This window comes from Trachypithecus francoisi, unplaced genomic scaffold, assembly GCF_009764315.1.
Source record: "Trachypithecus francoisi isolate TF-2019V2 unplaced genomic scaffold, Tfra_2.0 Lachesis_group9, whole genome shotgun sequence".
In the NCBI taxonomy this organism is placed as follows: Eukaryota; Metazoa; Chordata; class Mammalia; order Primates; family Cercopithecidae; genus Trachypithecus; species Trachypithecus francoisi.
Genome location: NW_022681474.1, coordinates 18,792,798 through 18,811,948, shown reverse-complemented (window position 1 = coordinate 18,811,948; position 19,151 = coordinate 18,792,798). Strand labels below are relative to the sequence as shown.

Below are 19,151 nucleotides of genomic sequence, written 5' to 3'. Positions count from 1 at the left end.
AATAGTCTATTAATTTTTTTTTTTGAGACGGAGTCTCCCTGTGTCACCCAGGCTGGAGTGCAGTGGCGTGATCTCGGCTCACTGCAGCCTCTGCCTCTCGGGTTCAAGCGATTCTCCTGCCTCAGCCTCCTGAGAAGCTGGGATTACAGGTGCACAACACCAAGTCTGGCTAACTTTTGTATTTTTAATAGAGATCGGGTTTTACCATGTCGGCCAGGCTGGTCTGGAACTCCTGACCTCAGGCAATCCGCCCACCTCAGCCTCCCTGAGTGCTGGGGTTACAGGCGTGAACCACCGTGCCCAGCCCATTTTTTTTAAAAGGAAAAATCCTATGTAAACAGAAAAAAAAGAGCTCTTTGACTGGCTATAATGACCAGAGCCTCCAGGGACCTTGGGGTATTGCTCCCTTCCTTCTGGTACCCCTCCTCCTGTTCGCTTCACTCTGCGCCAGCCATAGGGACCTTCCTTCTGTTTCTAGAGCCTGCCAGTCCTGTTAAAAATCAAGCGCCTTACATGAAGTTGTTCCCCCATCCTGGAATCTTTTTCTCTCCCCAGATTCTCCAGGTCCCGCTTTACCTGTCAGTCCTCCCAGAGGACAGTGCCCCAGCTCTCATTTTCCTCCCTGAATTTATCATTGCTAGGTTTGATTCCCTCTTCTATTACCTGTTTCTTCCTTTTCTGTCTCTGATTCTTGCTCTCATTGGGCCCCCTCTGTCTCCACCAACACCTTCTGGTCTAAGCCACCATCCGACTTGATCCACAGCAACTGCCTTCTCACTGGTTATCAATAAGAAACTAATGAAGACAGGTGGAAGTCCTTGAAGAGGTATCCAACAATTTTGTTCTTTCACTGCAATCTGAATTTAATGCACAAGGATTTGTTTCCTCCCTATTTTCTCCTTGAACAGTGTTGCTGCAAACACACACACACACACACACACACACACACACACCACACACACACACACTCTGAACACCCTTCTTCCCAGAAAGAGCTTTGTTTAGCATTTCCGATTGAGCATCTTGGAACTGTTAGGGTAACCACCTGAGTTGATCTCAGCTGGTACAGTTGAGAAAGGTGATCCTGAGAACAGCAAGAATTTATGAGGCAATTTAGAAAGAGATAGATTTAAAAACATTGAGTGTTCCTGGTAGATTTGGGAGCACAGGTGTACTATCTTTGATTTGGAAAAAATTGCAAAGAAATGCTGTCCAACACTGAACATGAGCTGATGTGTGGGAACAGCTCCTACATTACTGTGGAGCAAATGGGCTTTAATAGGTAATTGGAGAGGTAGAGAGGAGGGCAGGGTTTTTATGCTTTGTTTTCTGAAGGAAATCACCCCTATGTCTCAAAATATGATCACAAGGATGAGTGAGTTAATGGTTGTGTTTTGGTTTTTGTTTGATGTTTGTTTTGTTTGGGGTTTTGTTGTTGTTTTTTCAAACAGCAGAAACAAACTCAAACCAGTTTAAGTGAAGAAGTGGGGGTTGACGGCAGGGACTCAGGAGCATCGAGTGGAAAAAAAGGGCAGAGATGGACATTGGCTCCGGGAAGCTCCCAAGCCCACTCCCCTCTGCCCGACTGCCTAGTCCTCTTTCTCTGTGAACTGCCTTCATTGCTCTGTTCCACAAGGTAGGCATCTGCTGCCCCTTTTCCATTGCCTAAATATAAAAGTATAAGTCTTACAGCCAGAAGAGGATGCCGTGAGTCTCTTGGTCTCAGTCCAAGTTCCTGGAAGAAGTAAGCTGCACGGTACAGTGTCCATCTGTGGTCCAGTCTACTATAGCCAAGATGAGGGGTGTGCAGAGACTCATGGTACAAACACTCCTACTTTCCCTCCGTGCTTTGCACACTGTGGAGGAGAAATGAAGAGACAGGGAAGTGAGATGATCCTCAGAGAAGGGAGCTGCTGGAAGCTCAATTAATATTCCCCAAGAGCCCCACAGAATGGGTATATGTGTCATTCATTCATTAAAAATTTACGGAACCACTACTACAAGTGGGCAGAATTTCAGGCCTTAGGGACAACTCTCCCCTTTAGAAGCTGGGATGCTAGCTGGGAATCAAAATATTGCATGCATGAGATTGTCAGGAAACATGTACATAGGAGCTTATTTAGGAAAATATTCACTGAGTGTCTGCCATTGGCAAGATACTGCAGGGTGTTAGGGAGCAAGAGTACTAAGAACTAGCACCCTTCCTCCTTGCCCAAGTTCTAAGCCAATTGAGAAATGAGATAAAGCCAATAGAGACCAAAGCACTACCTCTATGGCCAACAAAGGCTAGGTTGGATGTTGTAGTTTATAGAGGCAGGCAGATGGGCTTCCTTTTCTAAACCCCAGAATGAGGCAGGGATGGGCAGAGCCGGGCACATGCGGACAGGCAGAGCTGGGCACAAAGAATGGTCTTCCGAAACCCATTCACTGAGCACCTTCTGCCCGCCAGGCATTGCTCTAGATAAGGAGACACTGCAGTGAACAAAACTATGTTACGGCCCTTCTGAACTTAATTTCTAGTGAGGGATTATAGACCCCCCTTCAAAAAAAAAAAAAAGTTAGATAGTGGTATATACAGCTGTGTTACTTTGCTCAGGCTGCCATAGCAAAGTAACATGGACTGGGTAACTTGAACAACAGAAATGAATTTTCTCAGCTGGGCGCAGTGGCTCATGCCTGTAATCCCAGCACTTTTGGAGGCCAAGGTGGGTGGATCCCTTGAGGTCAGAAGTTGGAGACCAACCTGGGCAACACGGCAAAACCCCATCTCTACTAAAAATACAAAAATTCGCTGGCCATGGTGGCATGAGCCAGTAATTCCAGCTACTGGGGAGGCTGAGGCACAAGAATTACCTGAACCTGGGAGTCAGAGGTTGCAGTGAGCCAAGATCACGCCACTGCACTCCAGCCTGGGCGACAGAGTGAGACTCCGTCTCAAAAAAAAAAAAAAAAAAAAAAAAAAAAGAAGAAAAGAAATTAATTTTCTCTCAGCTCTGGAGGCTGGAAGTCGGAGATCAAGGTGCTGGCAGGGTTGGGTTCTTCTGAGAGTCACGAAGGAAGGTCTGTTTCAGGGCTCTCTTCCTGGCATGTAGATAGTCTTCTCATTGCGTCTTCACACGGCCTCTCCTCTGTGCATGTGTATGTGTGCTAATCGCCTCTTTCTTATAAGGACACCAGTCATACCAGATCAGGGCCCATAAGAATGACCTCATTTTAATTTAAAGATCACCTCTCTAAAGACCCTATGGTCAACAAAGTCTAGGTTGGAGGATGGAGTTTTTAGCTGCAGGCAGATGCGCTTCCTTTACTAAACCCTAGAAGGAGGCAGGGATGGGCAGAGCTGGGCACATAGAATGGTGTGCCAAATACAGTCTAAAGACCCTATCTCTTTACTTCCAAGACTGGGCTATAGAAAAATAATAATAACTAAAATAAAAAATAAAAATAAATAAAAAAAGACCCTCTCACCACCTCACCTCCCTTCTGGAGGCTGTAAGTCTGAGATTGAGGTGTCTGTGGGTTGCTTTCTTGTACAGTCCCTGTCCCTGGCTTGCAGACAGCCACCTTCTCCCTGTGTCTTCACACGGTTTTCCCTGTGTGTGTGTCTGGGTCCTAATCTCCTCTTCTTAGGAGGGTACCCGTATGACCGTATTTGACCCTAATTACCTCTCTAAAGACCCTTTCTCCAAATACAATCACATCCTGAGCTAACTAGAGGTTGGGACCTCAACATACAAATTTGCGGTGAGGAGGTACAATTCAGCCCATAACATCATAAAGAAAAAGAAAGCAGTGTTACAGGATTTTGGCTGATGGAGCACTATTTCACACAGAATGACCAGGGAAGACATTTCTGAGAAAGTAACATTTGAATAAAAGCTTTCTTTTTAGTTGAGTGCAGTGGCTCACGCCTGTAATCCCTACACTTTGAGAGGCCGAGGTGGGAGGATTGCTTGAGCCCAGGAGTTTGAGACCAGCCTGGGCAACATAGCAAGACCCTGTCTCCACAAACAATAATAAATGAATGAATGAATGATTGAAAAGTTTTCTTGTGATGAATAAGTGCCTTGAGACCTGGAGCTCTTGGAGGCATTCTAGATGAGTAGCATAAACAAGAACCTGGGCCTTGACATGTGTGAGAAATGTCATGGAAAGTAAGAAAATAGATCTGGGGGTCATAGAAGGTTTTTTTCAGTTTTGTTTTCAGTAGCAACAGAAATTAATGTCTTATGTAGGGTGATATCTAAAGTCATAGCAATAGAAATTACAGTCAGAAGTCAAAGACTAAATAAAGTCATATAGGTAGCTGATAAAGAACAATTAATGAGAAGTTAGGGATTTGGGATTAATCTTGAGACAACTGGGTTGAGAGAGTCCTTTGAAGTTTCAGGGAAATGGGAGGAATCATGAACATGGTCTCACAGGTAGAAGAATCTGAACTCGGTACATAGAATGAATGAGAATTGGGATAAACTAAAAGGCCAAGTGACTGTGCAGGAAGCTATTCTGAGGCCCCGTGTACGTGGTCATAAAGGGCTGCCTTAAATTGCAATTGTAGCAGGAGAAATACAAAATTGGAGATGATTTCAAAGGAAGAATGGACTGAGTCAAAACTGGCATTGAAATCTCTTAGTTACATGAACTAAGTCACACTCATTAAACTCCCTGGAAATGGTAACCTAGAAAGAAGCTATGCCATATCTACAGCTCATCTGATGCCACAATTAAAATGCATGAGGCACAGCCACACTCAGATTGGAAAATGCTGAACAGGTCTCCGGTCTCAGGAGATTGCAAGTTCCAGGCCATGCTGTGACTGGAATTTTCATCATCCCTTCTTCTCTCAGGTATATTCACACCTAACACCACTTGTTAACAGCTAAATTGTGTCTCTCCCAAATGCGTACATTGAAGCCCTAACCCCCAGTACCTGAAAATGTGACTGTTTTTGGAGATAGGGTCTTTAAAGAGGTAATTCAAGTAAAAATGAGGTCATATGGGTACCCTTCTAAGAAGAGATCAGGACACAGACATGCACAGATGGAAAACCACGTGAAGGAAGACACGGGGAGAAGATGGACATCTACAAGCGCAGGAGATGGGCCTTAGAATAAATCAAGCTGCTGACACCTCAGCCTCAGACTTACAGTCTCCAGAACAGCGAGAAAATTAATTTCTGGAGTGAAGCCACCCAGTCTGTGATACGTTGTTAAGGCAGCCCAAACAAAAGAATACACCATTCATGCTTACTTCTGAGCATGCCGGGGGCTTCCAGGAACCTTTCCTGATCCTCTTTTCCAGTGATTTGGCTCACGGCCAATACATAGCCTCATTGCTTCCTCTTAAATCCATTTTCTCTTGTTCTGTCCTTTAATAGAGAAAAGGAATTCATATCATCCTCATCATACTGCATCATCTAACACATAACCACTGGTCACTTATGGTTATTTCTTTCTTTATTTTAGATGGAGTTTCGCTCTGGTTGCCCAGGCTGGAGTGCAGTAGTGCGATCTTGGCTCACTGCAACCTCCACCTCTGGGGTTCAAGTGATTCTCCTGCCTCAGCCTCCCCAGTAGCTGGGATTATAGGAGTGTGCCACCATGCCCGTCTAATTTTTGCATTTTTTGTAGAGACGGGGTTTCACCATGTTGCCCAGACTGGTCTCAAACTCCTGACCTCAAGTGATCCACCCGCCTTGGCCTCCCAAAGTGCTGGGACTACAGGCATGAACCACTGTGCCTGGCCCACTTATGGTTATTTAAATCCAACTTAATTAACATGAAATACAATATAAAATTCAGATTCTTTCTTGCAGTAGCTACATTTTAAGTGCTCAATAGCCACACGTGACCAGTGGGTAACTTATTGGACGGCATATATAGAAGATTTCCCCTATCGTAGAAAGTTCTCTTGGACATGCTATAGGAGAAAGCTTAAATCCCCTCTTTTAGAGCCCCAACCTGGTTGTATTTGTTAAGGTTCTTTCAGTTGTAAGCAACATAAACCTGCTCAAGGTAGATTTTTCTTCTTTTTTTAAGGTGGAATAGGAAGGTAGTGGTGGGCCTTATTGGGAGATATAAATACCCCACGAGATCAAAAGGACAGCTGGGAAGAACCAAGGGCAGCTCTGATGACTTTGACAGCAGGCTTTTGTGGCCTTTCCTCTATGGAGCTGCCAGTGGTCTTCAGTTTCCATGTCTTTTTTTTTCTGAGAGTCTCACTCACTCCGCCGCCCAGGATGGAGTGCAGTGGCGCGATCTCGGCTCACTGCAACCTCCACCTCCTAGGCTCAAGCGATTTTCTTGCCTCAGCCTCCCTAGTAGCTGGGACTACAGGCTCCTGCCACCATGCCTGGCTAATTTTTGTGTTTTCAGTGGAGATGGGATTTTGCCATGTTGGCCAGGCTGGTCTAGAACTCCTGACCTCACGAGATCCACCCACCTCGGCCTCCCAAAGTGCTGGAATTATAGGCATGAGCCACTGTACCTGGCTAAGTTTCCATGTCTTTTTCTTTTTTTTTTTTTTGTGAGACAGAGTCTCACTCACTCCGTCGCCCAGGCTGGAGTGCAGTGGCGCGATCCCGGCTCACTGCAACCTCCACCTCCTAGGTTCAAGCGATTTTTTTGCCTCAGCCTCCCCAGTAGCTGGGACTACAGGCGCCCACCACCACGCTTGGCTAATTTTTGTGTTTTCAGTAGAGACAGGGTTTTGCCATGTTGGCCAGGCTGATCTAGAGCTCCTGACCTCACATGATCCACCCGCCTTATCTCCCAAAGTGCTGGAATTATAGGCGTGAGCCACTGCAGCTGGCTAAGTTTCCATGTCTTTTTGTTCCAAGTCTCAAAAATCAGGAAAGAGAATCTGATCGGCCGACGTCGGGACAAGGGTTCACTTGGTCAAATGTGGCTGGTGAAAATGTGGCAACTGGGTCTTCAAGGACAGAGGACAACATGGTTACCGGTCGCCCATCCCAGTGTCTTCCCAATGAACCTGGAGAACAAGGAGTCACTCTGAGTGGGGCCACGACCTCCACAAGGATCCAGGGTACTGGATGAAGGTGTCCCTTTAGTGGCTGATCTAGACCCTTCATTGTACCATAAGAACTGCAAATGCTTTGATCTTAGCTTTACACAAACATGCTATTTCTTTTTACTCATTTGGAAAAAAACACTTATTGTGGCCTTACTTGGTGCACAGGTGCTTGTATAGATGTTCTGGGACATATAAAAGGGAAGAAGATATGTTTTGTTGCAAATATATCCAACCCCTGAATACAGACTTTTTCTATCCAAAACTGAATAATTTGAGAACTGAAAGGAAGCTGGCTTCTTTGCTGATTCTTTCTTTAACAGACTTAAGAAATATTTTTATGATTTTGCTGCTTCATCATTATGAAAAACGAAATCAAACAAAGAGTGCTTGAACCTGGGGCCTCCCTTCGAAGAACTCCATTTACTTGAACAAGGTCTTATTGCCAGAATCAGCAATGGCATTTATGTTATCCTCCCATAGCCCCAAATCTTCTGTTACGGAGAAAAATCCTATCATTTTTCACTTTCATGAATAGTTCATCCAAAAAGATTTTTCCAACTCCAATCGTGTACATTTTATTTAAGTCCATGAAGATATCCTCAATCATCCCACTATCTCGGACTCTAGGATTGCAGCAAAATTCCTCCCAAAGACTCCAAGTCCCCTTAAAACAGGCTATCTACCACAAAGAGGTCAGTTCATTTCAGAGAACTCAGTATAAACTTTCTCCTCCTTTAAATTTAAAAAGATTACACATGTGAGGCCAGGCACGGTGGCTCACGCCTGTAATCCCAGCACTTTGGGAGGCCGAAGTGGGTGGATCATGAGATCAGGAGATCGAGGCCATCCTGGCCAACACGGTGAAACCCCGTCTCTACTAAAAAATACAAAAATCAGCTGCGTGTGGTGGCAGGCGCCTGTATTCCCAGGTACTCAGGAGGCTAAGGCAGGAGAATTGCTTGAACCGGGGAGGTGGAGGTTGCAGTGAGCCGAGATTGTGCCACTGCACTCTGGCCTTGTGACAGAGCAAGACTCTGTCAAAACAAAAAAAAAAAAAAAAAATTACACATGTGAATAATTAAAATGATTGCATTTGTGGTTAAAAAATTAAATTATGAATGATTCCAAAATTAATAATTAGGAAACAAAGGGAGGAGTATATAAAGAGGATGATAGCCAAAATGAATCTCCTGGTTAACAAAACAGTGGAGATTTTAGTTTGGAGTTGCCCACTCCCAGCCCTCCACTCAGAGCACACATCCATCAAGTTTCTGATGAGTAAAAAGGACCATGGTTTATCATGCCACCAGGGCGCTCATTAAAGATGACAGTAGATTTTGAGTTGGTGGAAGAAACTGGCACACAATAGCATGGCAGACTTTCACATTTCCTCTCATGCCTCCCTTCTGGTTATTTTCTTTATTTATTTCTCTCTTTCTTCTTTCGTTCCTTCTTTTTTTTTTTTTTCTTTTTTGAGACAGAGGTTCCTGCTGTCATCCAGGCTGGAGTGCAGTGGTGCGATCTCAGTTCACTGCAACCTCTGCCTCCTGGCTTCAAGTGATTCTCCTGCCTCAGCCTCCTGAGTAGCTGGTACTACAGGCACATGCCACCATGCCTGGCTTATTTGTATTTTTAGTAGAGATGGGATTTCACTATGTTGTCCAGGTAGGTCTCGAACTCCTGAGCTCAAGAAATCTGCCCACCTTGGCCTCCCAAAGTGCTGGGATTACAGGCGTGTGCCACCATGCCTGGCTAATTTTTTGTATTTTTAGTAGAGATGGGGTTTTGCCATGTTGGCCAGGCTGGTCTCAAACTCTTGGTCTCAGGTGATCCACCCACCTCGGCCTCCCAAAGTACTGGGATTACAGGTGTGAGCCACCGCATCTGGCCTCCCTACTCATTATTTTTAATTGCACTGAAAAATAGTGTAACTGTTGTTTCAAAGAGCTTCCAATTTTTCGATCTTTCCATGACCATGACGGGATTCAAACAATGAACTTGAATATGCTGCCATGTTTAAAACTTGAGTTATTCTGAGAAAGCTTATCTATAAAAGCCCTCAAATAAAGCAGCCAAATTATTTTCCTCTCCCATTTAGACTCTCCTTTACTAATGTAAAGTACCCATATTTATTCTTGCATTTCTTTTTTTTTTTTGAGACGGGACTGGTCTGTCACCCAGGATGGAGTACAGTGGCACAATCATGGCTCATTGCAGCCTCAATCTCCCAAACTCATGCAGTCCTCCCACGTCAGCCTCCCAAGTAGTTGGGACTACAGTCACATGCCACTATGCCTGGTTAATTTAAAAAAAAAAAATTCTGTAGAGACAGAGTCTCACTGTGTTATCCAGGCTGGTCTCGAACTCCTGGACTCACACTATCCTCTTGCCTCGATCTCCCAAAGTGCTGGGATTACAGGTATAAGCCACCATGCCTGGCACATTCCTGCATTTTTTTCTCCCTAGCTCCATTCTCTCTTGTGTTATGTAAAAGTATTTACTTCCCCTGTTTGGACACGTAGTTTCTTATTTTGTTAGAGCAGTTTGCCTGTTCTCTTTTGATGATGGAAGAGTGTAACCTTTTGAGCAGTTTTTGGTCCTGGGTGTTAATGCAACCATCACAGGGATGGCAGTACCTTCCGCCGAACCCATTTCCAGTTCATTTGCATTGCACAATACACATTTCCATATCTGTGTCTAGATGTAAGAGGAGCTGAAGATCATTAAAATTCTTACTATACTGAATGCTCAAAAATCTTCAGAAGATGGCTGGGCGCGGTGGCTCACGCCTGTAATCCCAGCACAGGGAGGCCGAGGCGGGCAGATCATGAGGTCAAGAGATCGAGACCATCCTGGCTAACATGGTGAAACCCTGTCTCTACTAAAAAATACAAAAAATTAGCTGGGCATGGTGGTAGGCGCCTGTAGTCCCAGCTACTCGGCAGGCTGAGGCAGGAGAATGGCGTGAACCCGGGAGACAGAGCTTGCAGTGAGCCAAGATCACGCCACTGCACTCCAGCCTGGGCGACAGAGCGAGACTCCGTCTCAAAAAAAAAAAAAAGAAAAAACTTCAGAAAAGTAATTGGCTGTCTCAAGAATACCGTGATGCCTTTACCTTGCATATACTTGTCTGTATTTTGGAGATTTTGAGTAATTATGCAATGACTTACTATAGGGCAAATTAAGGAGTTACTGGGGTTGAAATAAATATTCTAAGTTACAAATTAAATGTGAGGGGGAAATGGCTTTTATATTTGCAGTAAGTAGATCAGTGGTTGCAAATTCAAACAGGGTGCATATAATTGTTAGTTTTTTATTAGAGTAGTTCCCAGCAGTTATGAATATCATTATCAAATAGTGTTGACAATCATTTTCTGTTTTCAAAATTGAAGATTTCAGTGTGATTTTGTTAACTTCCTATTTGCTCAAGGTTGTGTTTTTATAATACAAGTAGTAACATTTTTATATCTATAGTAATTCATGGGTCAAAATATTGTAGGCATGACTTGGGAACAAATCTGCCAAATTGTTTAATTTTTTTTTTTTCTGTAGCTAGTCACACACATTTGACTGATCTTTTCAAATTACTTACTGAAAAGAAACAGAAATGTGGAATGTATTTGCATTCGTTCTAGCTGAGTTTCATCACTCCAGTGATAGCATTTACTGCACTTTTGCTTTTGATTTGAAAATGAGTTGTCACTCCTTCTGGTGGAAACTTCAGTCTCTGCTCTTCAATCTATCCCATCCATTCTGTTCTTGCTAATTGTGCATTTTCTTGGGGTAGTATTTGCCTGTTATTCAACATGTCAGCTTTCTTTGAATGAATTTCAAGGTGTTCTAGGAAATGGTGAACTGGGTAAGACTTGAACTGCTTTAGTGCCTCATTGAGAAGCATTTCTTTATTTTCTATAAAGCCACCTTTAATTAGTATCCATGACATTATTTTATATCCCTCACTTGATAAGTTCTTCCCAGAATTTTGTGATAGGAAAAAAATCTCCTGCCTCATGAAAAACTGGAATGTTTATTTTAAAAAATCATAAGATAAGGGTAACTTGTAGTGTTTCCCTTTTTGCCTTGGCTATTGGGAAACTCAGACAGTATTTTTATTTCCCATATAGCATAGCACATATAGCTATGACATAGCACTTCTGGTACAATTCTTTCTTTTCCATGGCCATTCTTTCCGTCACATAACTGTAGGTCTCTTATTTTTATTTAAAAAAAAACCTATTTTATATGTCTAGGATATAGACGAAATACTTGTCCAGAAACCTTAAAGAGATGAGGTGAAGAACTTCATAGAATATCCACTGAGGTACATAATTTAGGTGGTTCATATGGGCATCATCTTGGGCAGAAATCTGTGAGAAAGTCATGTTCTCTTCCAGTGACCACAGTGCAATTTCTGCTTCCACCACACACGGTGTGAGACATTTTGAAAATACAATAGTTAAACAAATCTAATCATATATTTAAACTACTAGAACCAGTTCCAAATATCAGCGAATCTGCAAGCATCCCTTCCCATCACACACAAGGTGTGACATCCAAGGCCCTAATACATTTTAAACTTCAACTCTTGTGCAAGTTATCTCTCTGTTCTTATCTTTACTTCTTTTGTAAAGAATTGACACTAAGCTGCTTCTTAATCTAACCTTTCTGGCAGAGTTGAAAGTGTCCAGTCCTTTAGGGAAGGTGGGTCATAGAAATGTCTAATTTTCAGTCCAGGATTGTTCACTACATCTAGATTTGTTAAATTTATAGAATAGTTTGCAAGCTGGGCTGCTCATTCCCCATTCAGCCATTCAAATAAACGAACATGTTTTTAGCCCCAGTAAATGTGTCCTTAGTGCCTGGGTGTGGGAGTGAGGGTGGGGTTGGAGACTAGAGATTAAGAGACTTCGTATTTCTCTCAATAACAGGAAAAAGGAAGAGGTTATATGGCAAAAGGAGAATGAGGTAAGTGTTTCAGGAGGAGGCATTCAATGTGCTTGGGGGCACAGGAAGAAAGATCCAGTGGTTGGCAGTTCGGGGCTAAGGGTAGAGAGATGGGGAAGGAGGTGACTTTGCAACAGGGTCTTGAAAGAGGGTTAAGATCAGGAGGAGTGAGAGTGGGGCGTGGTAACTGACGTCTGTAATTGTAGCACTTTGGGAGGTGGAGGCAGGAGGATCACTTGAGGCCAGGAGCTTGAGACCAGCTTGGGTAACATAGTGAGACCTCATCTCTTAACAAAAAAAAAAAAAAAAAAAAAATGCCTGTTGAGGTGGCAAGTACCTGTGGTTCCAGCTACTTGGGAGGCTGAGATGGGAGGATTGCTTGAAGCTGGATGCTGGAGGCTGCAGTGAGCCATGATCATGCCACTACATTCCAGCCTGGACTGCAAAATGAGACACTGTCTAAAAAATAAAAATAAAAGAGAGAGAGAGAGAGAGAGAGGGAGGAGGTGGGTTGAAAGAGTCAAGGGGAAGGCAAAATGAGAAATGACAAGGCCATTTGAGGTGTGAACACCCGATAACTGAACAATGGAGTAGAAGAGAAGGCCAGTTATGAAAATGAAACCTGGGAATTTAGAGAAGTTTTGCACCCATGGTGCAGGGCCTGGCACCACGGAGTCAGACTTTCTGACAACGTGGACAACAAGGAAGGATATCATTGTTTCTGAGCTGAGTGGGCACAGGCTGTGAGCAGTTGATAAAGGAAGATGACCACTGACACCTGTGTGAGACAGTTTGGAGATGGGAAAGGCTGGAGGAAGAGGAATGGTCAGCGAAGTCCACTTCTCTTCTTCTATGCCTTAAATAAAATGGAATTAAATGTTACACATTAATGAGAAGACAATGGAATGGATATACCCAGAGAATTCATTCTAACCAGTGCAGTCAAACATTAGATTAAAGCATTGGAATAGGGCCGTCTGGCTCTTTCCGAATTTCTGAAGGAAAGCTTGATTGTGTAGTCTAGACTCAGTGCATGACTTTTTAAAAAAGTGTTTTATTTTTGAGACAGAGAGGGTCTCAATTTGTTGCCCAGGCTCAAATGCAGTGACACCATCACAGCACGAGGCCTGGCTAATTGTTTGTTTTATTCTTCATCCCTATGTTGCCCAGGCTGATCTCGAACTCCTGGACTCAAGTGACCCTCCCACCTTGGCCTCGCAAAGTGCCGGGATTACAAGCATGAGCCACCATGCTTGGCCCAGTGCGTGATTTTTGTTGAGGATGCTTCTCCTAAAATCCCTTTTAATTCGCTCCTTTGTTTTTTTTCTCTTTTCTGTTCAAGAAGTTTTACAAAAACTGCCACTGAGGCTGAATGCCACCCTCATTCCGGGGGAACATGGGCAGAGGGCCAGTCGGTTGTCTGTGTCATTACAGAACAATGTTCCTATGTACTGGGGCTTTGGACAAAAAGAAACCATCATGAGTACTCAATATCTGACCCTCGTTATGTAGCCATTGAGACCCTCCGCCCACCTACAAAAACAAATTCTTAACAGTAAATGTAAAAGAAATAATATACATATGCATAATGGAAGGCATACACACAAATACATAATGGATAATGGATATCCTATTGGATAATAGACATGTTCAGTTAATCCCCTAATTTAATTGATCGTTTTAACTTTTTTTCACAAAGGTGCCCACTGATAACAAAACAAAAACCAACCAACCAACCAAACAAACAAACCTTACCTCTGTCCTTGTCCCTGCAAAGTTGCTGGCTTACTGGAATGGTTCAAACACCGCAGCTGCAGGCTGCTAAAACTCCCAGGATCATTAGCATCCTAGAAGCGGCTAGAATGGGGAGAAACATCTTAACTGCTGATATGTAATTAGACGGGCCTGTGTGAAAACATAGACACCTTTGTGGGTATTGGCAGGTGTAAGGATTTCTACTTGTATGTTGACTAATCCAGGAAAAACGAAAACTCCAAATCTCCATCTCAGTAGGACCAACTTTTACGGACTTTTTCCACTTTCCAGAGCCAGAGACTAAATTACTGATTAATGAATTAAAGCATGAATTATTACAGCTACTTTCAATGGGAAACACTGAGGGATACAATTACTTATATGGAACATACAGCCACTTACGATAGGTTACTTTTGTCTTCTCTCTTCTCCTCCTGCAACTTATTACAAATCTAAAATACCTTCACAATTTACTCTCAGGATTATGGTTTCAAATTATATCTATTTTTACATGTTATAGAACTACCCCCAAGAGACTGCCTGCATTAGGGAAAAGCTGATATGTCTATTTGCACATAAGTAACCAAGGAGCACGGTATTTGTTTACAGGATGTGCTGCTCCTCGTTGAAGGTGACTTGCTCTGAAGCTACATTCACAGAGGAATGGAGCTGAATACACTTTCTCTTGGTGTTCATGTCTCCTCCGGCCTTATTACTTCAAGAGCCAGATTCAGATTCTAGAAATATCAGCCACTCTTGGCACGTCCTGGCTGTGTTGGGGACTCTCTGCAAACTCTGATTTCAAAATGCGTGATGCTTTAGGTTTTTTGAACAAAACAAAACAGTACAAGAAGACAACTTCGATTCTTATCACTGCCTGCCCAGTTGACAGCTTCTCACCTGACTTCCTATGATGTATCTTTTGTTTGAAAGTTCCCTATAATCTAATGGCAGCTGCTTTTAGTTCTTTGAATTCACTTATTTTCCTTGTGTGAAGAGTTATCATGGCCATAGTTTAGGAGGACTTGCTAAGCTCTCAGATCTCATTCTTGGTAACTTTTCCTTTAATTCTATATCAAGTAAGATTGAACATTCTACCCATGGCAGGTATAAAGTGTCACATCCATACTTGAGATTTCATCCTTCTCTTGACTGATAGAAGTTTGGACCAATATGAAGCCATACATTGTACACTGAGTCTTATGTAACCATCTCCATTTGGCAGTTCAATAATTTTTGACAACACACCTGCCAAGCTAGCTTTCCAAATCGCCTTCTATGGAAAGTTTCGTGTTGAAAATTCCCTACAGTGGTGACTATGACTTAGGTGTCTTTCAGAGGGACTGCTCTTCTAGTTCATGTACAAAGCAGGGCCGGGCACAGTGGCTCACTCCTCTAATCCCAACACTTAGGGAGACCGAGGTAGGTCGATAATTTGAGGCCAGGAGTTCAAGACCAGGCTGGGCAACCTTGCAAAACCCTGTCTCTACTTAAAAAATATTATATATATACACAAAAATTAGCTGGTATGGGGGGTGCATGCCTGTAATCCCAGCTATTCGGGAGACTGAGGCATGTGAATCCCTTGAACCTGGGAGGCAGAGGTTGCAGTGAGCCGAGATTGTGCCACTGCACTCCATCCTGAGGGATGGAGTGGGACCCTGTCTCAAAAAAAAAAAAAAAAAACAAATAAATAAAACAAAACAAACCCCAAAAAAACGACAACAACAAAACAAAGCGGCCCTCTCTGGTATGTTTGCTTCTTTGAGAATTGTTATCCACAGAAACAGTTCCTTAATAACGACCACAGTAATTTTTAAATACACTTGCAACTTGTTGACTTGGGGAATTCCTAGAGGACAAAAAGCACGCGTTAATACATCCAACTAGGTCTTCCATCTGAAAACTTGGGCTATCAAAGTACAATGAATTCAAATGACCTTGATATAAAACTTTGTCTTCTTACTTTGGAGAAGGGTAATGTGATCCTTGTTTTGAGTTTTGTTTTGCTTGGTATTACAGGAGAGTACACCTCGGCAACTCTCCTAGAGAACTTTCGTGTTCCCGTCAGTTTTATCCAAGTCTATCATACTTACTGTTCATTTTATGCCACTTGTCTTAAGTCAGTCCCTTTGGTTTCAGCTTCCTTTACTAAGCCTTGCATTCTTCCATTCAATTCATAGGCATACACTACTCAGTAGTCCTACAATATGCTAAGTTGACAGTTGGCAGTTATTAGGCTCTTATTATAAATTGGGTATCATTGTAATTATATGGATTAACTCACTTAATCTTCACAACAACCCTATAATTTAGGTATTAGTGTTATTTCCACTTTACAGAAAAGGAAATTGAGCCTCTGGGAGATTAAGTAACTTTCACAGCTCCTAAATGAGGGAGCTAGGATTCAAATTAAGACCCATCTGATTCCAAAGCCATCAGGACATACGGCTTCCCTACATAACTCCAGGCAGACTCTTTCTAGTTAGAAATGTACAGTTCTTCAGTCAAAGGAGTATATGTTCTGAAATGCAAATTGGAGACCACAAAATTAAAGATAAATAGTAGATCTAGTTCCAATTTTTTTTTTTTTTTTGTATTTTTTATGTCTGATTCTCTAGACAGTCCTCGGGTTTGTTAATTTATTTTATTTTTTTCCTGTTCTAAGAAATGCTATTTCTGCTTAAGTGCTGCTGCATTTGGAAATCATTTTCATGACTAAATATTTGTTTGCCTGGTAAGAGCCCAGCGTAGGGCTGTGCTGTCCGTAGATACTCAATAATGATTAATGGATGGCCGTGCACGTCTGTGTGGGAGTCGTGTGCTTAGGATCTGCTCAGCTTTCTGAAAGCAACAGAAATGATGTGGGAAAGATGAAAATCACAGGATTGTGATCCAACTACAATCACGGCTTTCTGGATTGGACTTCATCGTCTGGAGGGTCTGCAAGGCCCAGGTACAGGTGGAACTGGGAGTAGGGAGCCTGGTGTTTTCTTGAGATACGGTTGGGAGATGCTGCAGAAATGAGATTCCAGGGCACACTTCCAAGATTCTTATCAAATATGAAAGAAAACTTGGTTCTCTAATGAGGACTGAAGAAAATCAAATATTTTTTTAATTGACACATTTTCTATTATTATATACATATAAAGATGATGAGTAATATGCCATATCAGATGGTTTATCCAAACTGTCGGAACAAGAGCTGAAGCGTGAGTAACTTTGCAGAGAACCTTCTGGGAAATTCAAGCAGTAGAAAGTGGCAAAAACCAGCCATAAGTTCATTTACTACCAAGTCGTCCTTGAAAATCATGAGGGAACCAAAATGTTCCCCCAAAGTGCACAGTGAGACACTTCTAGAGGAGAGGAAGGAGACCAAGAATTTATTGCATCACTACAAAGCCAAATATCCATGCGTTGCCCAGGCTTGTGCAGTTAATAGAAAGTCTGGGGTCAGCCACGTGGCCTGGGAGGGAATGCTTTCGTAATGAATGATGACTGCTGAGTGCCTTTCTAAATCTTAGCAGAGCTTTAAAATGTGAGGGCACTCACTTGCAAAATCAAATTTGCTTTGGCATCAGAGAAAGTAGAAAGAGGAAAGCCTCAGTTACTAGAACTAGTATGACCAGTCTCAGGCTGGGATGGGATGTATCCATATAGTGCAGAGGGGAGTGCAAGCAGCAAGCTCCTTGAATGGCGCTGATCCTCCTGGAAGCTCATTTCGGTCTCATCATCTGCATGAACAGAGGGTCCATTTCAACTCTAATATTTTATGAGCATTGATGAGCATTTTATGAGCATTCGACTCTAATATATCTTAAGGATTAGTCAATGGGAAAACTCCACATAGCTTGAGGTTTTGATGAGAACTTCTCTATGAGTCTCTACCTTTTAAAAACTCCTTTTATGTCACCTACAGAACTCTTCGTAGCAATAGAAAGGCCTTATGAAATTTGATAATTTGGTGCATCAGAGTTTTATTAATACTCTACCCCCCTGCTCCCCCCAGTGCTGGCAGCAAACCTCACCATTTTGTCCTCTAAAAGGAAGGTGACTTTTAAGAAGCAATCCAGAGGTGTGTTAGGAAATAAGATTGTGGCCAGGAGAGAACTTATTATGTGTTTGCTGCTTAACAATTTGAAAATAAGGCAGCTCATGTGAACAAAAGTATTATGGAAGTATGTGTACAATTATGCCCAAGCAATAGGTGCACATTTATAAAACCACTACCCTAAAATAAAAGTTAAAGGCTTGAGAAGTGGGAAGGACTGCTTTCCAATTCCAGGAGCAGTGTGGCTCTGTCAGTAGCCAGGAGGTGGAGACCCCCACCCCACTGGGCCACACAGCACACCTCTTAGGGTTGATTCTCCCAGCCAAGGCTTGAAGGAGCTACTGACATTTCTCTTAAAAGAATCAATGAATCTTTGTTTCCTTCTGTCTGCTCATTTGACCTTATTTTGTTGTGAAACAGAGAAGAAGAAAAGAAATAATTAAATTGGTGGGGGGGACTGGAGTAGGCTGGGGGGCAGGGAGGTTGAGGCACAGGGAGGAAAGGAGAAGTCCATGCTGTGACACCCGCAGACTAGATCACAGGCTGCTTGATCGTCACCCAGGATGTTATTGTTTGCTTGCTGTAGTTTTATTTGTTCCTGTTTCTCATTTCACATTCTCACCCTGATGTAATAAGTCACCGTCTTCCCAGCCATCATCCTCCTATTGACAAGCAAATGTCACCCACGTTTGATTGACATCTGTTGCTCCTGAATGCAGAAATATGATTTAGGAATCAATTCTACTTATTTATTTAAAGCCATTCTTGTGTGTCTTATGTATTTGTTGGTGGGATAACTTGCCTGATATCTACCCTGGGAGCTTTCCAGTAATATGATAAACCATCCTGTTCCTTCTGCAGCTCACCCACTGAGAATGGAGGCTCTTGTTTCTTGTATTCTCCTATTTCTCCCCTCCCTCAGTGTACATTTGGGAAATCTGCTATGGAGCTTATAAGAACTCTTCCATATCCTAGGAAAAGACCTTGCCCAGCACTTGTGTAAATGCTCCTTGCTTGATCTTTTGATGCCATTTTGACACGTGATTATTTCTCGTACATTTAGCGACTTTAAGTAAATGCAACTTCAGGTCCATTGGCAGTATCCCCTGAAAGACTGCTAGAACTGTAAGCCTGTAAGTAGAGTACATATGTATGCACTCACCACGGTGCAGCATTTGTAAAAAGGACCAACCCCCCCCCCCCCAGATGAGGTGGACATGTTCATTTTATTTCACTCAGAAATGTTATTTGGCTTTTCAACATACCTCGCTGTTTTTGGGGTAACATCTTATTCATTTAGAAGGCAGAGGAAGAAAACCATCAGGTTAAAAGAAAATCACATCTACCATCTGGAAAATTCTAAAAGGCC

General features: G+C 42.7%; 1 long non-coding RNA gene across 1 annotated transcript; it reads right to left on the bottom strand.

Annotated features, from left to right (window-relative positions):
- Positions 1 to 360: 360 nt before the first annotated feature.
- LOC117082035 lies at positions 361 to 12,370 on the bottom strand. Its single transcript, XR_004436425.1, has 3 exons — positions 12,314 to 12,370; positions 1,691 to 1,856; positions 361 to 857 (listed from the first exon to the last, which is right to left on the bottom strand). It is a non-coding gene; the product is annotated as an uncharacterized LOC117082035 (long non-coding RNA).
- Between the last annotated feature and the right edge of the window lie 6,781 nt (positions 12,371 to 19,151).